Source organism: Equus quagga, chromosome 1, assembly GCF_021613505.1.
Source record: "Equus quagga isolate Etosha38 chromosome 1, UCLA_HA_Equagga_1.0, whole genome shotgun sequence".
Lineage (NCBI taxonomy): Eukaryota > Metazoa > Chordata > Mammalia > Perissodactyla > Equidae > Equus > Equus quagga.
In genome coordinates, this window is record NC_060267.1 from 124,408,311 (window position 1) to 124,431,360 (window position 23,050).

At 42.0% G+C, this 23,050-nt stretch overlaps 1 protein-coding gene across 1 annotated transcript in view; it reads right to left on the reverse strand.

The window, feature by feature from the left end:
• Nucleotides 1-1,023: 1,023 nt before the first annotated feature.
• SNTN (sentan, cilia apical structure protein) overlaps nucleotides 1,024-23,050 on the reverse strand; it is a 52,975-nt gene continuing 30,948 nt past the window's right edge. Inside the window, exon 5 of the transcript XR_006885327.1 lies at nucleotides 1,024-1,093. The gene's annotated coding sequence lies outside the window, so the exon portion shown is untranslated. The remainder of the gene's footprint in view (nucleotides 1,094-23,050) is intronic.

A 23,050-nucleotide genomic window follows, 5' to 3' on the forward strand; every position in this document is an offset into this window, starting at 1 on the left:
TGCTTTTTGAAATGAACGCAAGCAGAGCCATTCATCCTGGTCAAATCAGAAGCAATCATGCAGCTTCCAGTATTCAATAAGATTCATCACAACTTTGGTCTAATAGGAGGAGAGTTTATTATTCCTTGAAAGTCCTCAAATATTGCTGGATTTGTTGAGTGTTCCTGAATTTCAAGCTTAGAGGCTGGTTGGCAACATTGTGTCACATAGTGGAGATCAAGCTAACACCCTGGTGAAACCCTGGACTTAGGGAAATCATATCTTCTTGTGATGGAACAGAAGAGCTCTAGACCCAGCTGGCTGGGGTTCAAACCCCAGCTCTACCACTTGGTTGTGTGACTTTGTATGAATAGTTTAGTGTCTCTAATTCTGGGCTGTCTAACAAGGATGACAACAGGACCAATGTCACAGAGATGCTGTGAGGATATTTAATGAGATAATGTATATAAAGGATTTGGAATCGAAGCTGATCTATAGTAAATGCTCAATAAATGCTTTATTATTACCAGTGTTAACTCTTAGTCTGGTAAATACTTGCCTTATTTTCTACAATATTTTCTGGGCCTACTCTGGTACATGGCATTGAGTCAGCACTCAATAAACATTAACTGAGCAAGTAAATAAATGAATTGGTCCGAGGAAGGACCTGAAGGGACTAAAAGCCAAATAACAACTGTAATAGTAAGAAGGATTGAGTACTCTTTGCGAAGCATGGTTAAAGGCATTTCATCACTCACGAACTCATTCATTCCTCAGAATAATCCTGGAAGGAGAGCATGATTATTATTCATTATCCCCATTTTACAAATGAGAAAACTGAGACCGACAGGAGTTAAGCCACTCACCCAAGGCCACCCAGGTAATAAATGCTGGAGCTGTCTTTTGACATCAGGTTTGTCTGATTTCAGGGCTGGACTCCATTTCTGAGGCAATTAACAAGCAATAATTAAGACTCAAGTAAAATCAGGCCACATTTATTTTCAGAGTCTCCTTGTCCTCCCCCCTTTTTGTCATCTTCTTCTTTTTCAGGCAAATTCTAGTGTAGGACGCCCAGTTTTGTATCCTTTCCTTTCCTTGTCACACCTTTGTTTAGCTGCAGAGAAATAACAGTGAAAATATTGGTGACGGTTTTGGAGTGACACCACCTGCTTCCTATATTTGCATAAAAACTAACCGTTTACTTGAGATTATGCCCCAGGCACACATGCAATACACATGCTCAGAGTTACAGATGGAGGGAGGGTGCATGCCTTCTCAGATGGCCTGGATGGGCTAGGGGCTGTCCTGGGTACTTCACCTAATATATATCTTATTTAACGTTGCAACGACAGCAACAACAATAAAAGCTAGTGACAAATAATCATAATATTAATCAGTAGATTCATCGAATACTGTCTGAGCACCTCCTCTGTGCCAGGCACTGTTCATGCTCAGCATAAGTGCAGAGAGCTGACGTGGCTGGGAGAACACCTCCTCCGAAGTTGCCCTTAGCCAATGACTGACTAGTGCAGGGTTATGAAATCCCAGCTCCCTCGCTTTCGGCAGGACAAACTCTGAGATGTAACGTGCCCTCCAGAACTCCCTAAGGGACTAGGCTGAGGCTGCACCTAGCTTGATATTGCACCCTAGTTCGCCTTTTCACTTCCCATTCCCTCGCCAGCTTCTCCTGGGAGCACTTCCTTAACAAGCCACTTGTAAATGAATCTTTGTCTCAGGGTTTGCTTCTGAGGAATTTGACCTTAGACACTCTGTGACCTCCGGCATCATCTCATAGTTAAGTTGATGCTGTCACAAATGACAGAAAATTCTTGAGGCAAGGAAATTCCAAGGGCTAGACTCCCTGCTTGAAGCTGAGGGAGAAGAAAATTCAGGGTGAATCTTGTTAACATCTCAATAGATTCTCCAGTTCGTGGCAAACTTCTGAAGCCAGCCATTTTCCAAGAAAACTGTCAGGGAGAGGCTGCTTATCTTGATCCTGAGTCAGGATGAGGGTGAGACATCCCAGCTTTCCTGGCTTTGCCATGGAGCCAGAAAGTCATCAGAGATGGAGAGGTGGCCTCTCAATGGCAGGGAGAGACAGAGCTGGGGAGCTGCAAGGGCCTCTGGGAACCACACAAGACCCAGATTTTTCCTGCAGTCAGGAACAACCTCTTGGGGCCACAGCCCTTTTAGTGAGGAAGCCAAGTGTTCAGAGGAGGCCTGTTTCCCTCTGGGGAGGAGGAACTTTGGAATGATAATGACGATATTTTTCTGGGCCTGCAATATTTCTTATGCATGTCCCCGTGCTGCCTAAAGGGCTTTTATTCCACCCAAAAATAGCTTTTTACTCTTGAGTTGGTGAAGTAGATCACAGGCAGAAAGAGAGTGGAAAAAACCTGAACCTCACTTCTCAGCGCAGCAACTTTAACTAGAGAAAAGACGCTCTTGGATTTGAAAATGTCACTGATCACTGACTGTCTGAAAGCCATCCCTGCCTTTGGTTCTTTATCTATTTGTTCCAAGGCTTGTCTGTTCCATACGTAGTTGCATTTTCCAGGATTAGTCCCTGCCTGTGGGAGGTAGAATAATGTTCTACCAGAGATGTCCACGTCCTAATCCTTAGAACACAGGCATGTGTTACTCACATGGCAAAAGGGTCTTTGCAGATGTGATTAACTTGAGGATCTTGAGATGGGGAGATTGTCCTGGATTATTTGAGCGGGCCTGATGTAATCACAGGGGTCCTTATAAGGAAAAGAGGGAGGCAAGAAGATCAAAGTCAGAGAACAAACTATGATGACAAAAAAAGAGGTCGGAGTGAGGCCGTTGCTGGGAGGTGGCCATGAGCTAAGGGATGCAGGCAGTCTCTAGAAGCTGGAAAAGGCAAAGGACAGATCCTCTCCAAGAGCCTCTAGGAGGAATGCAGCTCTGCCGACACTTGATTTTAGCCCTGTAAGGCCCATTTTGGGCTTCTGACCTCAAGAATTGTAAGTTATGATAATAAATTTGTGTTGTTTTAAGCCACCGTGATTGTGGCAATTTGTTACAGCAGTGATAGAGAACTAACACAGTGGCCTACTGCTCTTCTCTTTGAGTGTGCTCATCCTCTTAAAGCCTCATCGCTTAAATTTCTTCCTGCACACTCAGGACTCTCTAATCTTCACCTCTAACCCTGACTTCTCTCTTACTAGTGAGGCGTAGTTCCATCTGGGCTCTCCACCTCAGTGTCCCCTAGGCACTGCAAAGGCCACAGGCACTCTTTACTACGTGACTGGTTGGAATTTCTAACAATGTGTGTTGCATGAAATGATTTCAATGGTTTTTGACAGGATTTGGGGGTATTCTTTTGGGGAATGACAACTTATTTGTATTTTAAAATTTCAAGTGAATTGCAAGTTGTGAATGTCATGGAATTTAATGAACAGCGTACAGACTTCCCTGCCAGTTCCATTCTGGTGAACTGGTCTGCTTCCATAGAATAGGCTGCTCCCAATAGAAACCTGAGTATTTTCTTCAGCTCCTTACTTCTGTCTACTCTCCATATTCAGCAGTGTCCAAGAACAAGAAGTTCTAACAACTTTACCTTACACATATCATTGGAATCTTTGCTCTCTTCTCCATCACCTTTGCCCTTCTCAGGTCAGGCCCTGGTGATCACTCACCTGAATTACTGCAGTGCCTTCTGTCTGACCTCTCATTTCCCAGACCTGCTCTCCAGCAAGCCATCTTTCCTTCTGCCTGGGCAATGCAGACCTGACTTTGTTACTCTTTTCCCTAAAACTCAACGAATTCTCCCCATTATCACCCAGACAAGGTTGAAACGCCCTAATAGGCCTTTGATGACCTGACCCTGGTCACTTTTCCCATATAATGTATCTTTTAGCTCGGGAACTAGTTTCCTACTCCACACCCTCACTTCCCACCCTCCTGGGCCCTGTACACTCTTTCCGTTTGTTGTACTTACTTTCCCTGAACAGGACTAGCTTCCTGCCTCCTTGCCTGTGTGTATGATGTTCCTCTGCTTGGTGTACATTTTCTGGCTTTCTTTGCCTACCTACTACTTATCCTTCAAGAAAATTAGTCTGGGTCTTCCAAGAAGCAGATGTCAAGACAAGATTAAACATTCAAGGAGATTTTAGGAGAAATGCCTGTGTGAAAAGAAATTGGAAAGGAGCTGGAAAAGGCTGGGAGAGCTGTCACACTGCAATGCAAGGAGACAGGGAGAGAAGGTTGGGTGGAAGCATCCTGGCTGCTACCCAGTCTAAGGAAGGTTCAGCAAAGTCTTCAGGGAGTCCTTGAGTCAAAGTCACTTCCCAGGAATGGGCCTGCGTAAGTATCCTTGCCATACTCTGTCACAGGAAGGGAGCAGCCTGTGGGGGTGTGGCCTTGGTGTAAATGGCAGGTGGACTTCAGAGCAGCAGCAGAAGCTGGGCCCTCAGGCAGTTACACTCCCATAGTAGGAGGTCTGAAAGGGTCATTCTCATGGCCACAGAAAGGTCAAAGTCGTGTCACCTCCTTAGGACTTGCTCTTTCTCTCCCATTCCATTTCTTTATGTTGCTCTCTTAGTCTTATGTGATTGCCTTTGTTATAGCACTGTTTTTATTGCATTGTAATTGTTGGCTTACTTATTTGTCTTCCATATTAGACAGTAAGATCTTTTAAAACAAGTACTTCATCTTGGTTATCTTGCAATTCCTAGCTTACCTCAGGGTGTGGCACATAGTAGGGGCTTAAGAAAAGCTTTAAGTTCAGAGAGAGGGAGATAGTGTACAGGCGTCATTCCCATTGCACAGGTAAGAAAACTGAGGCTTGACAGGACGTGTGACTAGGCCAGTGTTAGTTTGGGGTACACTGGCGATTTGAACACAAATTGCCTGATACTACCTCAAGCAAAAAACCTAAGGGTGACCTGGAGGCAAGGACTAATGGATAGCTTTTCTTCACCAGATTATTCTGCGCTGAAGTCTAGGAAAATGACTCATGATTTGGAATATTCAATAAGGAAATGCATGATTCAAAAGGAAAAAGACTTGGGGTTTACCTAGATATTCTGGGCTCCTAATGAAGTTTAAAAAACAATGCAAGTCTCTTTCCTTATTTCTTTCTGTGTATCAGAGTCCTGTTCTTTCCTCAAAGTTGTAGCAGATGCTGTCGGTACCTGGCCCACAACTTCTCAGCACTCATCTGAAAGATCTTTACTGAGTGTCTGTAAATCTCTGCCTGAGGGTTTTTTCCTAGCGGTGGGAGCATGCATGGCTCAGAGCAAGCCAACAGCACCATGGAGCTAAGGCTATCAGAAGCAGGTCTCAGTCAGCGCTGGGCCGGGAGCTCCCTCACCACTCATTTGGCATAACTGAGGCACATTTCATACTGTCTCCTGTGGTTTGCCAGCTGCAGTTACCCACAGTGATAGCTGCCTGGTAACCCACCCTCTCTTGGCTGCCTTCCATCCCTTTCTCACTTCCCCACTCCTCTATCCACATTTGTGGGACTCTTCCCAAATAAACTCCTTGCACTCAAATCTTTGTTGCAGGATCTGTTTCTGGGAAACACAAACCAAGACGACACTCCGACTCGAGTCCCACCGTGTTTCACCAACATGTCTCTTTTGTCTAAATTCCCTTTTGAATCTGAAGGGAAGATGTTCTTATTTCCATTTAAACATGAAGAAAATGAAGCTCAGACAAGTTAAGGAACTTCCTCCAGGTCCCCATGCTACTAAGGGCTGCAGCTGGAATTCCAGTGCTGTCTGCTTGACTTCAGACTCCCTGTTCTTAACCACTGGGCTATCATCTGGCCTTTGACACTCTGCAGGCCTGGCTTGAATCATGGTTGTGACTGTTTGCATGTTACTTCAGTTTCCTGGCCTTTAAAATGGAGTTCATATCAACTTCGTAGGGTTTCTTCTAGGCGAATGTCTATAAAGTGTTTAGTATCACACTCGTATGTAGTAGCAAAGCAGTACATAGGCTGTGTTTTTATTGTTGCAAAAGAAACACAATAAATGAAACTTCCCATGAATATTGTAAGCTTCATGGCATTCGGGTCTTTTTGTTTATGTTACCAGAACCTTGCCCAGTGACCCAAATATATTATCCAGAGGTTGGGTGACTGCACGTTACAGATGGATTGCCAGTCATCACCCCGCTTGCAGCTGTATTTAATTTCCAGAAAGAAAAAACTCACCTGTATCACTTGAAAACTTGCTTTTATCTCATCCTTTTTTGCACTTTTTCTGAGCCACTCTCAAGAAGCTGGAAGGCTAACCTTCAGCACAGTGTGCCCAATTTAGAGGGTCTTCCGAAGTGGGATTTTTATATAAACACATCGTTCTGGGAAACCTTGGTGTTGCTCTCAGAGTCCTCCACCAACATCCCTCTTTGCGGTAGCTGGTTTCACTGTCCTAGACAACGGGAATTTGTTATCTTTTGGAGGCAGGAGTCCCTAAATCTAGTTCCTGTATTTGTTGACGTGTTTGTTCATAATATTCCCTACTTCTTCTTTTAATACCTATGGGATCTATAATGATAACCCCTCATTCATCCTGATTTTGGTGATTTGTGTACTCTCTTTTTCTCCTTGATCAGACTAGCTGAGTGTTTATTAATTTTGTTGATATTCCCAAAGAACCAGCTTTTGGCCTTGTTAATTTTCTCCATTGTTGGTCGGTTTTCTTTTCCACTGATTTTTGCTCTCATCTCTATTTCTTTTCTACTTCCTTCCTTTTCCTTACTGAGATTTCTTTGCTCTTTTTCTAGTTTCTTAAGGTGGGAGCTTAGGTCAGTAATTTCATAACATTTCTTCTTTTCTAATATAAGCATTTAAAGAAATAAATTTCTTTATGAGCACTGCATTAGCTGCGTCCAACAGATTTTGATATGTTGTGTTTTCATTTCCATTCAGTTTGAAATATTTTCTAATTTCTCTTGTGATTTCCTCTTTGACTCATGGATTACTTAGGAGTATGTTATTTAATTTCCAAATATTTCTATTGATTTCTAGTTTAATTCTATCGTGCTGAGAGAACATATCTGCATGAATTCAATCATTTTAAATTTATTGACACTTGCTTATGGTCCAGAATATATTCTATCTTGGTAAATGTATTATGTACTCTTGAAAAGAACATGTATTCTGCCATTTTAAGGTGTTGTTCTAGAAATATCAATTAGGCCAAGGTGATTGATAATGTTATGCAGACCATCTATGTCTTTACCAATTTTTTACCTAGTTGATTATCAATGGCTGAGAGAGAGTTGTTAACGTCTCCAACCACGATTGTAGAATTGCTGGTTCTTAGATTTAGTTCTCTCATTCTTTTTTTCATAATAAGCATTTATTTCTCATGTTTCTGCAGGTTGGCTAGGATGGTTTTGCTGATCACAGTTGGACTCGCTTATGTATCTGTGCATTGGTGGGGGTGGGCTGATCTAGACAAGGCTTGGCTTGGCTGGGTGGCTCTGCTCTAAGCTCCAAGTCTGCTGGTCAGCCGGGTAGTTCTTCTCTATGTGTCTCTCGTCGTATTAGACCAGTGGGCCAGCTAGGGCATGCTCCTTTCATGGGTAAGGCAGAGGTATGAAAAAGCAAGCAGAAATCTTGTATGCCTCGTTAAGTTTTGGAGTTGGAGTTGGCACACTGTCTTTCCCACTCTGATGCCATTGGCCAAAGCAAGTCAAATGGCCAAAGTCAAGGTGTGGGAATCATGCTCAGCTCACAAACAGGCCACAGAAAAAGTGTACATGCAGGTGCTCTGTCATTTTTTTCTTTTTGCTTCATTTATTTTGAAACCCTGTTGTTAACATGTTTACGATTGTTATGTCTTCAGAATGAATTGGTCCTTCGATCATTGTGAAGCATACCTCTTTATCTCTGGTAATATTCTTGTCTGGAAGTCTAGTTTATCTGATATTAAGGTGGCTACTCTAGCCTCCTTTTGCTGTTGTTAGCATTTTATATATTTTTCTATTCATTTACTTTGAATCTAAATGTCTTTATATTTAAAGTGCATCCCTTATAGGTAGCATATTAACTTTTTTTAATGGCAGACCATTACCTTTTTTTAAACGTATGCCAAGGGCTCAGCATGGGCTAGTTACAGAATAAGAGCTCAATAAATATGAGCAGTGACATACATTATTAAAATTTCACTGAGCTTTCCTAACTGTACCAGTAGAACAGGGCCAATGACATTTATCCCCTTAGGAGATGCTGGGAGATGTTAATAAGATAAAAGCGTGTGAAGTCCTGACAAGTCCAAAGGGCCTATATAGACTGTTAACATCTCTTTTTATATTTATTTACTCTAGTGTCTTTTTGAAAAAGGATATTTATTTTAAATTTTATAAAATATACATAACATAAAATTTACTATTTTAAGCATTTATAGTTTGATGGCACTAAGTATATTCACATTATTGTGCAACCATCACCGCCATCCATCTCCAGAACCTTTTTCATCTTGAAACAATAATTCCCCACTCTTTCCTCCCCCCAGGCCCTGGTAATCACCATTCTACTTTCTGTCTCTATGAATTGACTATTCTACATACCTCATGTGAGTGGAATCATACAGTATTTGTCCTTTTGTGACTGGCTTATTCCACTTAAGGTTCATCTGTGTTGTAGGATGTGTCAGAATTTCCTTTCTTTTTAAGGTTGAATAATATACCATTGCATGTGTATATCACATTTTGTTTATTCACTCATCTGACTATGACACTTGGGTTGCTTCCACCTTTTGGCTATTGTGTGTAATGCTGCTATGAACGTGAGTGTACGAATATTTGTTCAAGTCCCTGCTTTCAATATTTTGGGTATATACCCAGAAGTATGATTGCCGGAATTGTGATGGCTGGATCATATGCTGATTCTATTTTTAATTTTTTGAGGAACCACAGCACTGTTCCAAAGTGGCTGCACCATTTTCTATTCCCACCAGCAGTGCACAAGAGTTCCAATTTTTTCACATCAACACTTGTTTTCTGGGATTTTTTTTGATAATAGCCATCCCAATGGGTCTGAAGTAGTGTCTCATTGTGGTTTTGATTTGCCTTTCCCTAATGATTAGTGATATTGAGCATTTTTTTCATGTACTTATTGGCCGTTTGTAAATCTTCTTCGGAAAAAAATCTATTCAAGTCCTTTGCCCATTTTTGATTTGGGTTATTTGGTTTTTGGTTGTTGAATTTTAGGAGTTCTCTCCATATTTTGGATATTAATCCTTTGTCAGGTATGTGATTTAAAAATATTTTCTCCTATTCTGGGTATGTTTTTACTGAGTTGATAGTGTCCTTTGATACCCAAAAGCAGACCATTAACATTTAATATACTTATTAATATGATTGGATTTTTGTCTATAATTTCAATTTTAATTTCCAATTTTCCCTTTCTATTTTTCATTCCTGTATTTCTCCTTTCCTGCTTTATTCTGAATTATCTGAATACTTGTTAGAATTCCATTTTAATTAATCTATGAGCTTTTTAGCTGTATCTCTTTGAATTTTTTAAAAACGTGGTTCCTAGGGGTTAAAATACATATTCTTAACTTTTCACAGTTTACTTAGAGTTAATATCACATCACTTCGTGTAAAATGTAGAAATCTTTTAATTATCTGGCTCCATTTACCTTTCTCCCGTTATACTGTCAGCTATAGTGTCACATTTATTACATCTCCACACATTACAAATACCAAGATATTGTTCTTTTCTTTAGTCATCTGTAATTCAAAGAAATTAGGAGAAAAAAATTGCTTTTATATTTACCTGGGCATTTACAGTTTTTGATGTTCTTCCTTCTTTCCGGGAGCTCTGTTTCACACTGATGTTTTTCCTCTTTGGCCCAAAGAACTTCCTTTAGCATTTCTTATAGTGCGAGTCTGTTAGCAGCGAATTTTCTCAGTTAACTTTTTATCTGAAGACATATTTTTTTGCCTTTATTCTGGGAGGACATTTTTGCTGCACACAGAATTCTAGGTTTTTACTCCTTTTTTTCCAGCCCTTTAAAAATGTTCCACTCTTTTCTGGCCTTCATGGTTCCTGGTGAGAAGTCCTTGGTATTTTGCACTTTAGTTCTTCTGTATGTAATGTGTTGTTTTTCTCTGGTATTCAAATAATTTTCCTGTATGTATTGTGTCATTTTTCTCTTACTGCTTCACAATTTTCTCTTTCTATTTTCTTTGTAGCAATTTGACTATAATGTGCCTGGGCATGGTTTTCTTTGTATTTATCCTGTTTGGAGTTTGATGAGATTCTTGACCTTGTAAATTTATGTCATTCACTATTTGCAGGAACATTTTGGTCAATATTCCTTTAAATAATTTTTCTGGCTCATTCCCTCTTCTCTCTCTATCTGGGACTCCCACTACACATGTTAGACCTTCTGATATTGTTCCACAGGCCCCTGAGGCTCTGTTTATTTTTCTCTGTTTTATTCAGGTTGAATAACCTCTCTTGACCTGTCTTCAAGTTCACTGATCCTTTCCTCTGTCATCTCTATGCTAATATTAAGTCCATTCCTGGTGATTGTTTTCCCCCAGATATTGTATATTTTCTTTGTAGAGTTTTCATTTTTTTTTTATTGTTCCTACTTTTCTGCTGACATTTCCTAACTTTCTGGTGCATTTTGAGCATATTTTTCTTCATCTCGTTGACCATAGTTATATAATAGCTACTTTAAAGATCTTGCCTGATAATTCCAACATCTAGGCAATCTCAAAACTAACCTCTGTTGATTATTTTCCTTGAGAATGGGTCACATTATCCTGGCTCATCATATGTTGAGTAATTTTGGATTGTATGCTGGACATTGTGTATATTATATTGTGGGGACTCTGGATTCTGTTATAGTCTTCTGAAGAGGGTTGCTGTTGTTTCAACAAGCAATTAACTTGGTTATACTCAAACTATATATTCTGTCTACCCTGTTGCGGATGGTAGCTCATATCTAACTTCAGTTCTTTTAGGTTTCCATGAAAACTGCTTTGTGTTTATCCCATGATGCATAATTTATTGGTTTATCAGAGACTTGAGTAGAGCTTGCATACAGAATTTGGGGCTCCCCTTCTTTGGATTTCTCCTTACTAAGTTTACTCCCTCATTTTCAAGCAGCTATGGTTGTCCTGAGCTCTGTCCTCTGGTTCTTTAGCCCAAGATGATGAGTTTTCTGTTGGAGTTTTGTCAACCCTAAATCATGCAATGATTGCAGTCTGCCCTTTAATAGGCTAAAGCTCTTACAATGGCGATCTCTCTCTGTAGAATTCTTCCAAGTTTTGACCTACCTCCAAAATCTGCCTATTTTGCTCACTCTCTAGAGCCTTCAGGTAGTTGATTTTTGTATGTTGCCCCAAAGTTCATAGTTGTAATCTGTGGGAGTTCAGTCTGTTATGAGCTTACTCTGCCGTAACAGAAGTGGAATTCCAAGTAATTCTTCATGAGCTCTAATTTCAGAGGTTGCGGATCCAAGCAAGTGGTACGTGATGCTTTGTTCTTCCCCATTTTTGATCATTCCATGGGGATAAGGGGGAAAGAATGTCAAATCAACCCTTTAGGGGGTCAATGGTGAGAAATTGGTAGTGGAAAAAGAGGCAGCTATTTGCCTAAGTAAAATTTGTGGATTATCTATAGATTTCACTTTTTCATATACAGGCTGGCTATCCCTTGCAATTCTAAGAGACATCAGCCACACTGTAGTCTCTGTAGGGCTATGCAGTGGGCAACCTGCTGCCTGTGGGTGGCTGTCTGTGGCAGCCCTGACTGTCTTCTGTTAACCACAAAGTAATCAGAAGCGAGTTGCACTGAACACAGACTGATGAGGTAGACACTTTTTGGGAAGTACACAAAAAGTCTCTGCTGACCTCAAACATCTTCCCGCATCTAGGCTTGTAATTGATATCACACTTCTACCATTAGAACAGAGGTTTTTGATCTGGGGTGTGTGGGCCTCTACAATTATAACAAGACGTTTAGTTTTGTGCTTTTCTTTCTGGGCAGATTGTCCATAATGCTTGTCAGTTCCTCAATGGTCTCTGAGAATGTTCCCCCCACAAACAAATTAGGTGTTTATCATTACCTTTTGTTTGAATTTAAATTCAATCCTGGAAGATACGATTATGCCTTAAAACCTTATCAGCGATGCAATAATGAGACTAAACCAGGTAGTTTTAAAGTGATGTATGAAAAAAAGCTCATCTGTATAACTTTCTCAGTACAAGTCTGCATCCTCATTTCTTTCAGTATCTAAGCCCTGAAAATCTCTAGAAGACATAGTGCAGGAAAATGCTGAGGCAGTAATATCTGAAAGACCTGAGTTCAATTCCAAGTCAGTTACTTACTAGCTGTGTTACTACAGGAAGATTACCTAACCTTTCTGAAACGCATTTTCTTTTTCTTTATTAAAACATGTTTATCCGTTGTTAGAAATAATACTTTGTTGTAGACCATTTAGAAAATCTGAAAGGAATTAGAAAGAAAATAAACAAAAATTCAATGATAGTCCTAAACCATCATGATGGCTATTGTTATCATTCTGTATACTATACTGAGAGACTGGATACACAAACAGACGATGACCAGAACACATATAAAAATAGAACTCTGGCCCACAACTTGCAGCAACTGGTAGAAAAGCCGAACCACAAATTCTGCAGCAATGAGCCTGGAACAGTCAGGACTTCGTCAATAACAGCCGACTTCTCTAAATTTTGGTCCCTGCTTCCAACTTACGATCAACCAGAGAAAGCTAAACATGCCCTCCTTACTGATCACAGGGGATGCGCCACCTTTAGTCAGCCCCAGCTTCCCCAGCACCAGCCTCCCATCAGGGCACACTGGAGCCTTCCCTTTTCCCACCACCAAGCTTTCCACTCCTCCGCCTGCCTTTCCGTCTCTGCCAAATGTAAGTGAAGGCAGCTGAGGCCCTTGCATAGCAAGTTCTGAATCAACAGCTCCTCCCTGTTTTCACTTGGGCGGCCTTTGGTTATTTCCACCATATTATTCTCCATACTTTTGTTTCTACGGATATCTATTCATCGCGTATATTTTATCAGTTGGACGTGCTGTATTAAGTACTTTTGCCTCCTCTTCCCTCTCCCTGAACAATATGCTAAGGCAAATACATCGTGAAATAGCTTTCAAAACTATGCTTTGTAAATGGCTGCATAATAATCCATCTTATGAACATTTCCTCACTTAGTTAACCATTGCTTTCTGTTTGGCCCTTTGGCCTCTCTTTGCTCTTCTGTAAAATTGGCATGCTAATAGCAATCCTATAGGATAGTTGTGAGAATAAAATAAAATCTGTGTAGCTTCTCACAGAATTTCAGACGCATGCTAGATATGCCATAAATGTTCATTTCCCTGTCAGTGAAACAGGATGCGTCATGGGAAGGGCCCGCCCCTCCTCACTCTCCCGCCCCTCTTCCCCAGACTCTGGGTGCCTCTGTAAGCTCCCAGTCTTCCCCACAGGGGTCAAAATAATCCCAGTGCCCAGGGAAGCAGTCTGGAGTCCCAGATCAGGTTTCTTAGCTTCTCCCTAAGCACTACTCTGACAGAGAACTTGGTGATGAGTAAACAAAACGCCAGTAGGGTCTCTTCTCGTTGACATGGCAACCTGGCTACCAGCTGTCAGGCAGTGCTGTCAGGCCATGCACTTCGGGGAATTTACCACCCAAACCGATTAAGAATTCCGGGCGGGGGGAGGGCATGGTGCTGTATAAAAGCACTTGTTCCAGCGGCTACTTCAACCACCCCCTCAGCCGAAGCGAACAAGTCCCTTTTTGAAGCCTGATTTCAGGTACATTCTTTATGATCCTCCTCTACCCGCGGCAGCTGCTTAACCCAGGGCTGCGAATAATATCTGCTCGAAGACCTTTTGTCTTCAAGTTTCTGCCTGGCTGGTTTTCAAAAGCTTTCCCAACCCGTGCTTCAGCCCATCCTTTGCGGGCACATTCTGTAAGTAGAAATACAGGAAGACACAATAGGCAAGAAACAGCCTGTTGTCAAAAACACAAGTGATTGGGAGACAGAAATCACTTCCTCAAGCAGCAAGTTCCCACTCTGGGGTCAGAGGTAAGGAGTTTGGATCCCATTACCCTGAATGCAGGGCACGATGGGCCCTAGGCTGTCTGATGCAATTAGATTCACCCTCTCCTTTATTCTTTCAACTTCAGACAAAGGGTCTGATTCCTTTCCTGAAGGGCCAAACAGTTGTCTCAGGGTGGTTTTGTATGGTTGTGCATGTTGTACACTGCACAAAGCCACCTGACAGAGGGGCCAAATAGGGGCTGAGATCCAGTCTATGCATCACCTACCACTCTGGCATGTGGTCCCAGAGTGGAAAACTTTCTTAATTAAATAAAGGCTCTGAATAGGCTCACAGGGGGTTCAGTGGGGCTGTATTACTTTACCAAACTCTATCATGGAGGAAATTGGGGCCAGGAGCAGGGGTGGTGAGGGAGAAGAGGAGAGATTTTCTGCCTGGACTTCGCATTTCCAAAGGGCCTCAAATTTAGACTTTTCTCATCAAGTCCAATTAAACTTCTAAATATAACACAGAATTGGACCCATAGGACTGAGTAAGTACGATAGCCCACAGTTTTTACAACGTGGTTTGGGGATGTCTCATTTTTTAGTACCACAGTGATGAGGATTTTAGGCTGGTTAATTTTAAAAAACTGCAGATGAGAAGCAGGCTCTGAAGACTGGAATTTGCTTGCCCTTTGAGAGATATTTGCATTTGTGAAGGAAGTGGGGGATGACCTTGTAGGGACCTGAAATTGGCCACCCCAGGATATGTCTCTTTGGCATTGGGACTGTTTGGGGCTGATTTCTTTTGATAACAGGGACAGGGAGGGAGGCTCTGGGGAATGAAACTTGCCCTTGTTGGGACACATTTACATTTGTAAGGTAAATCTCTATCTGTAAAGGTGCCTCCCTTTCTGTACCAGGAAGAAGAGAGATGACCTTGTCCCTAGAAACTCTTAATGGGGAAGGCAGGAATTTAACTTGGTTGCTGTCTGGCAATCTCATGTAGCTGATTTAGGGTGGTGGCTTCTAACCTTTCTAACCTTTACTTAATCCGATTTGATTCTTGTCTAAAAGTCGTGGGATCACCCAATGACCAGACCCCACCTGCACTGATACCATTTTAACTTTTTTCCATGTTCTTTCCTTTGTCTTGTAAAGAGATGACTCACATACCCATGCCTTATAAAATTAGCCCTAACCCTCAACTCGGGGCAGGAGCTGCTGCTCCTCCTGCCCGTGGGCCCTGTCCCCACGCAGCAGCCTGACTGCCCATGGGTCCTGTCCCCATGCTATTCCACACTATTCTCTAAATAAAAGAGCACTACTGCCAGATCTTGAGAGTCCAAGAAATCTTTCTTTTGACTCCTCGGCTCACCGACCCCGCATCAACAGGAGTCTAGATGTGGAAGGTGCTGGGACCACCCAAGAAGCCCTCGCTCTGCTCCAGCCTGGGGGTGGGGAGGGCTGTGTTTAGGTGTTGGCTCCCTCACCTTATATTGGGGGAACTTTTCCCCATTTTACCCCTGCAGCTTTTCCTTGGACCCTTAGAACCAAGACTATTGTTAAAGACAAGACAACAGGCTCCAAATGCATTCACTTATGCTAAGCCCCATGTCACCAAACTGAGACATAACTTAATCACAGTTTTGGCTCTCCCAGAAATGGGCTCTTCTCTCTCTGGGGTAATTTCTCCAGGAATAGTTGTAACCTGGTTATGTTCATGGGATGAAGTGAGTTCAGAGTCTGCCTATACCGCCATCTTGACGACATCTGAGAAATGGACTCTTAAACCAGTCAATAAGGAATCTCTGATCAGCCTGAGTTAGGTCATCTGTCGGATAGACTCCTGCCATCCCTATAAGGAAAGTAACCTTACAATAACCAACCTGCTTTCGTGTCTATAGCTTCCTTATTCCTGCTCCCTTCTGCCTGTAAAACCTCTTGCCTCGTATAGCTCTTCGGAGCTCCTTTCTATCTGCTAGGTTAGATGCTGCCCAATTCATGAATCACTGAATAAAGTCAATGAGATCTTTCAAATTTACTCAGTTGAATTTTGTTTTTTAACGCTCTCTGCTTTACTGTGTGATAAGACAATCTGTTGGGACAAAAATTTGAGCTTTTTCCTCCAAGCATTTTCCCTTGATCCCCTGCCATGGAGCCTTTCTGTATCCCTTACCCATGGGCGGGGGGAAGGAGAGAAGGTGCGGATCCCAAGCCATGAGCAGGAGTTGCGGGCAAAGGCACTTGCTTTCCTGAAGAGCGTGCCAACCTCATAAAGACAAAGACCTTGTCTTATTCACTCTTGAACCTTTCTTGCCCGGCACCTAAGAGGTTGGGTGATCAACTGTCCCAGTTTGCAGGGGATTCTCCCAGTTGCAGTGCTGAAAATCCCACATCCTGGGAAACTCCTCAGATTCAGGCAATCTGGGACCTTGGATACCCTACAAGACTTTGTTAAACAAATGAATGAATGAATAGATGGCTTTTGTTTTCCAAAAGTCTGCACTCACTGAAGAGATTATGCTAAATTTCTTTGATGACAACAAGACACTAGAGCAAGGATTGGCCAACTACTGGCCACATGCCAAATCTGGCCTGCCACCTGCCTTTCTTACAGCTTGAACACTAAGACTGGTGTTTTAAAAATTAAATGAAGAATAAAATTTTGTGGTATGTGATAATTTTATGAAAATGAAATTTTAAGGTCCAAAAGTAAAGTGTCATTGGGACGCAGCCATGCTCATTCATTTATGTGTTGTGTTGTCTATGGCTGCTTTAGCAGCACAAGGACAGAGCTGAGTAGTTATGACAGAGATGGCATGGCCTGCAATGCCTAAAATGTTTACTATCTAGTCCTTTATAGAAAAAGTTTGCAGAGCCCTGGGGTAGAAGGAGCTGCCTGGACTAAAAGAGAGATGAGAGTTGAGGGGGAGAGATGGCGGGACCCTCACATTGCACTGTGGCAGTACCTCTCAGAGTAGCAAGACGCCAAAGCGGGGGCTGGACTGAAGACACCAGGGCTCTCTGCTTGAGCAAGGTTAGTGCACCCAGTAAAGTGAAGAGCTTCTAAGAGTGGGGAGAGACCACTGCCAGCTTAGACGGAGAGGAGGTTGGTGATGACCACTGGGGATGGGAAGTTAGGGGCCCTTTCTTTATCTTCTGGGTACCACAAAAGTCTCCTGGATTTTACACTGACTCCAAGAGGGAGGTGCTCATCGTGACTCAGACGCAGTTTCTACCCAGCCTGGAGGAGGTGAGGCTTGCAAACTGATTTGAGCTGAGTTTAATGAAAATGAAGAAATAGCAGTATCTACACGTTTGAGGGTGGGGGCTGAGACTGATCCCTATGATGCGGGGTTGGTGAGCCGAGGAGTCAAAAGAAAGATTTCTTGGACTCTCAAGATCTGGCAGTAGTGCTGTTTTATTTAGAGAATAGTGTGGAATAGCATGGGGACAGGACCCATGGCAGGCAGAGCTGCTGCTGGCATGGGGAACTGCTGCTGCCGCGGGCATGGGGACAGGACCCATGGGCAGGCAGAGCTGGTGCGTGGGGACAGGACCCACGGGCAGGAGGAGCCACTGCTGCTGCTGCTTCTGCTACTGCTGCAAACATGGGTGGAGAGTAAGGCTAAATTTAAGGTATAGGTATGTGAATCATCTCTTTATAAGACAAAGGAAAGAACATGTAAAAAATTAAAATGGTATCAGTGCAGGTGGGGTCTGGCCATTAGGTGGTCCCATAACTTTTAGATAAGAATCAAATCGGATTAAGTAAAGGCCAGAAGCCACCACCCTAAATCAGTTACATGAGGTTGCCAGACAGTAACCAACTTAAGTTCTTGCCTTCCCCATTAAGAGTTTCCAGGGACAAGATCATCTCCCTTCTTTCACAAATGCGAATGTCTCTCAAAGGGCAAGCAAATTCCAGTCCTCGGAGCCTGCTTCTCATCTGCAGTTTTAAAATTAACCAGCCTAAAATAATCCTCATCAGCTACACATTCTATGAGAGTCTGTCACAGGAGTTGTAGTGTTGGGGTACTGCGGAATCTGCGTACCTGTGTAACCCAAGGAGCGCATCCAAGCCAAGGAGGCTGGGGGGCGAGAAGCAGGAGCCAGGCAAGGGAAGAGCCTTTTCAACGTCCATGGGCTCATCTCCCCTCCACCCACCAGGGACCAGTGCAAACCTGGCACAGAGTTGGTGCTAAATAAATGCTTCAGGAGTGAGCAGGCAAATGTTTTCTTTCTTCCTTGTAAACTTTCAGAACCTGCTCTAATCTGACATGGATCATTTGTAACTTAGTGTAAATGGTAAATTGCTCTCTCTCCTAGATATTTGCAGTTGAGCCTTATCTATCATAGTGGAATAGAAGACTATTCGCTTGTTAAAGAGATTCAAACATGGGCAAATTACTTGGGGGAACAGGCGACCTAGACATTCTTCCAAGGCTCTTGAAATCAAAACCCCAGTAATGATGCTAAAAACTGCTGTGCACCCATTGTCAGCTTCTAAGATAAGCAGTTTACACGAATTGTCTGGAGTCCTCACAGAACTGTGGCAGGGTAGGTATTCCTATGGGACAGATGGCGAAAATGAAGCTCAGAGAAGTCAAGAAACAGACTCAGTCACACAGCTACTGTTTATCTTCCTCAGCCTTCTAAGTTCCCAGTGGGAGGAGGGTGCCTGGCAGGGAATGTCTAACCACCGTTTCCCAGAAGACTAGTCTCCTGGGCTTTCCTTCCACACATTGAGTTTCTGAATATCAGCAGTTCCATGGCTGTGACAGACTCTTGGCTGTAGGAAACATGTTAGGCTTTTCTCCCAATTGTTTTCACAGTTATTTGCAACTAATTTCTTCATCAGTCATCTTAGAAGAAACATAAATCTCTGCTTCATTAGCTCCATCCGAAGCCTGAGGCAGTTTAAGAAGAGAACTGCGTTATTTTGAATAATGAGCTTTCTACCTCAGCATTGCCCCTTGTGTGAGAAATTAGCGGGACTAGAGTCCTGTGGGCTTGTCAGGCCCCCTTATTTGTATATACGAAAATCTGTCTCATGCAGAGTCCAGTTCGGCAATATTCCCAGCAAGGAAATGAGGTGTGAACTGAGGCTTAATTTCCATCCCCCGAACCAGACCTATTACTGAACAGACGTCAAGATCCAATTATAAATTTTAACGCAATATAACATATTCCCAACGCTCGCAACACCTCAGGGACTTAAAGAGATGATTGACCTGGGAGCTCTTTACATTTATTGCTTCTTGTTTTCACAATGCCAAACACTTCCAGTTTCTTATTTAAGCGTTCTATTTTTTCCTGAATCTTTGCTCTACTGCTCCCTGCGGTTATCAGCTTGTGGGAAGACAAGCTTGTTTTCTGTGAGGAAGGGAGAGGGGTTCTTCCAGCGAAGGCGAGTCCCAAAAGGGAGTTTGTAAGGGACCCACTTTTTGGTTTCAGAGTATTTTGGCATCAGTACAAAACTTAAGACTCAAACTTTTCAAAAATTGACCTTTTTTTCTGAGTATAAAAATGAAACCAAACAAACAAAACAAGTAACTGTAGACAATTTGAAAAAATTAAAATCCTGTAATTACATCATCCAGCTATAACAACTGTTAATATATTTGGCATATTTATGTATGCAGTGTTTTTTAAGTGCCAAGCACTACGCTAAGTGTTTTGCATGAATTGACTTATTTAATGCTTTCAGCTACCTCGGGAGATAAGTAATATTATTATCCACATCTTGTAGATGAGAACCTGAGCTCAGAGAGGTTAACGGTTTTCAGGAGGCCGGTCAGAGGGAGTAAGAGGTAGACGTGGAATTTAGACCCACCCAAGCTGTCTGATGCCAGATCTCAGAAGCTTCCACACTGTCCAGGGTCATATTTCTATGTAGCCGTTCAATAGATACCATATGGATGGCTATACATATATCACGTTTAATGTAGTTGCTTACACTGTGTATGTAGTTTAGTGTCCCTCCCTTTTTTCTACTTAACATAGGCCATAAACATTTCCTCTTGTCATGAAATTGTTAAAAAATCAACATCCTTTTAAGTTGTGACCGGCCAATTGGTTACATTTGTAGAAAACAAGCTATTGCTGTCTTGTTTCACATCACGTTCCAAAATAAATTCCAGATGGATTAAAGCCTTTTAAAAGTTCTAAAACATAGATTAAGAAAATGTAAGGGAATCAGGCCCACCAGAGCTTGAATCAGAGTCCAGTCATTTACCAGCTCTGTGACCTGGGCAAGTTACTTCACTTCTCTGAGCCTCTGATTCTTCATCTGCAAAAATGGAAGTGATCAAGTTTCTAAATCAGAGGGCTGGTAAAAGCTTAAATGACCAGTTTAGCACTGTGCCTGGCATATAATAAACTTTCAGTAAATGTTAGATATTGTTATATGTAAGGATAGAAAAAAATTCGTCCAAAATCTCAGGAGATTAGCAGCCCCCACTCCCCATCCCAAAGACTGACCCTCAATAACCCATTCTATCTAAACAGCCAGATCCCCCAGCCTCCACCCCATCTTGATAAGAGAGCTGTATTCTAACTGGGATCTAAGGAGGAATTGCTTTTACTCTTACACGTGGCTCAGAGTGAGTTAAGCCAGCTTCAAATTAAGTTCGGAAATGAGAATGTTGTCTTCCTTCCTCTCAGCTTATTCTTTTCTTTATTATAGAATCACAAATGAGAGGTTGGGAGTATGAGTCTGCATATTTAGAAGAGACACAAATCTTATTTCCATAACAAGCCTCCAATCTCCCAGGAAAAAGCTGGTATAACTGCTAAGAGAAACAGTGAGTGAATTCTAGTCCAGAGGCTCAGGCTAGAGTTAGCCCAAACCACCACCCAGATGAAGTCCGAGGTGTTGGCAGCTCAGTAGGAGATCACCGACACTAACATTTTTAATTTGCTCGACATCCTGGATGGTAAACCTACATATAAACCTAGCTACCCTCTCAGCGTGTTTAGGTCTGGATGATAAAGTTGGGCAGCAGCATTTAATCAGAAAGCGTGCGACAATGTGTGGGAGTTAATGAAGCAGTTGGCATTTCTAAGAAATTCTAGAGTGACTATTCCAGCAAGTGTCCTAGAGTTAAAAATTACCTTTGAGGAAGGCACAGTTTGAACAACAGGCTCTTCATCAATCTGTTGATACCCTAACACAGTATTTGAAGAAGTAGGAAAGTCAGTAAGAGTAGAGTAATGAGAGAATGATCTAGAATTTGTTGAATATTAGTGTGACAAGGTATGTAAAAAACAACCCTCAACAAATCAGGATAGATTTTGTTAAAAGCTCCTTTTATTTGATTGAGAATATATATATTGGGAGAGAAAATATGTGGGGGAATATATACATATATACACACACACACCCATACATCTAACACACTCATACCCATGCATATAAAATATAGAAATATGTAAATAAATATGATATATAAATATATATCCACCGACCCCCATGCTTTAGTTTTTAGTTTTAAGTTGGCATTCTTAGTTAACTATCTGGTCTGGGGAGTTATACTATCTCTTCTGGGGAGTTGTGTGGGTCCTTTAGGAATTTTGTGGTCTTGATTTTCTTGAGCTCAGATTTCTGTGCAATCTTCACACTCTTACTGAGTTTAAAGGTTTTCTTCTTGGGAAAATGCAAGTCCTTTCACTTAGGGATCACCTTTCCCTAAAGAGGTTTGTCCCTTAGTTATTATGTAATTTGCAGGTTTATGAAATGGCATTTGTTGCTTCAAGGGTTACAAACATCAAGTGCAATGGAAGAATATTAGAAAAATAGGTGAGTAAAAAGACAGAAACATTACAAAAATCCCCAAAGTAAATATCTAGTTTGTGCATCTGCAGCAGACTGTGTGAGCTGTGACCCAGCACCCATTTGTCACTTGTACATTAATAGTAGAATTCCCCGATTTTTAATTGTCCTTCATTTAAAATGGTTTCCCGGAATAAAGATTGCATCCTCCTTTTCAATTCACTGTGGCCATATTTTAAGTTCTTCGCGATGGACGCGAAGAAACGTCCTAGGTGTGGCTTCTGGGGTGTGTTCTTCAAGGGAGAGGTGTCTTCTTCCTTCCTGCTGGCTAGAATGAGGATATGATGGTTGGAGCTCAAGTGACCGACTTGGACCATGAGAAGGAAGCATAAAGGGCCGATGACAAATCAACAACACAGAGTCTGGCTCCCTGATGATTGTGGAGCTGTCATGCCAGCCCTGGACTTCTCAACAGTGAGTTTCTTTAGAAAAAAGAGAAATAAACATCCATCTTGTTTAAGCCATCTTTGTTTGGGGTTTTCTCTCTCTTGCAGTTGAACTTATTCCTAACTGATGTGCTCTTCTTCCTGCCCTTCTCTTTTCCATCCTTCGCCTCTGACAGAATTGCTCCAAGTTTTTGGACAAGTTTGCTGTTGTTCAATTTCTGCACTAGTGACATTTTGTTTTGGATAATTCCTTGTTGTGGGGACTGACTGGTCCATTGTAGGATGTTTAGAAACATCCCTGGCTTCTACCCACTAGATGCCAGTAGCTCCTCCTTCCCTGAGTTGTGGTAATCAAAAATGTCTCGACATTGTCAGATGTCCCCTAGTGGGAATGGGATGGGAAATTGCCCCCAACTGAGAACTACTTGATTGGTTTGAGCTGAGAGGGCTGCTCCTTGAACTTAGGAAATCTGGTAAAAGTTGAGTCTCTGGTCCCTTGACCTGTATCTCTGATGAAATTTTGGGAACTCGTAGAGGCATCCAGTGAGGCCAGAGTTACATTAGGTGTCCTAGAGGAGACAGTCTTGCTGTGCAAGGGTTAGATCACTGGGCCTCCATTTCTTCCTTTTCTCATAAAATGATGGGATTTTTTAAATCTGCAAGTTTTTGAATCAATGAATATGACTTTTTTTGACCACAGGAAATTGCAAGAACATTGCTTTGAATAAGTAATGCACAGAAAACACAAGATTAGGCAAAAGGTGTTACTCTTCCCTGATCCAATAAATTTTTAGATGACTTTCCTTCTTTGTCACTAAAACAAGCTCC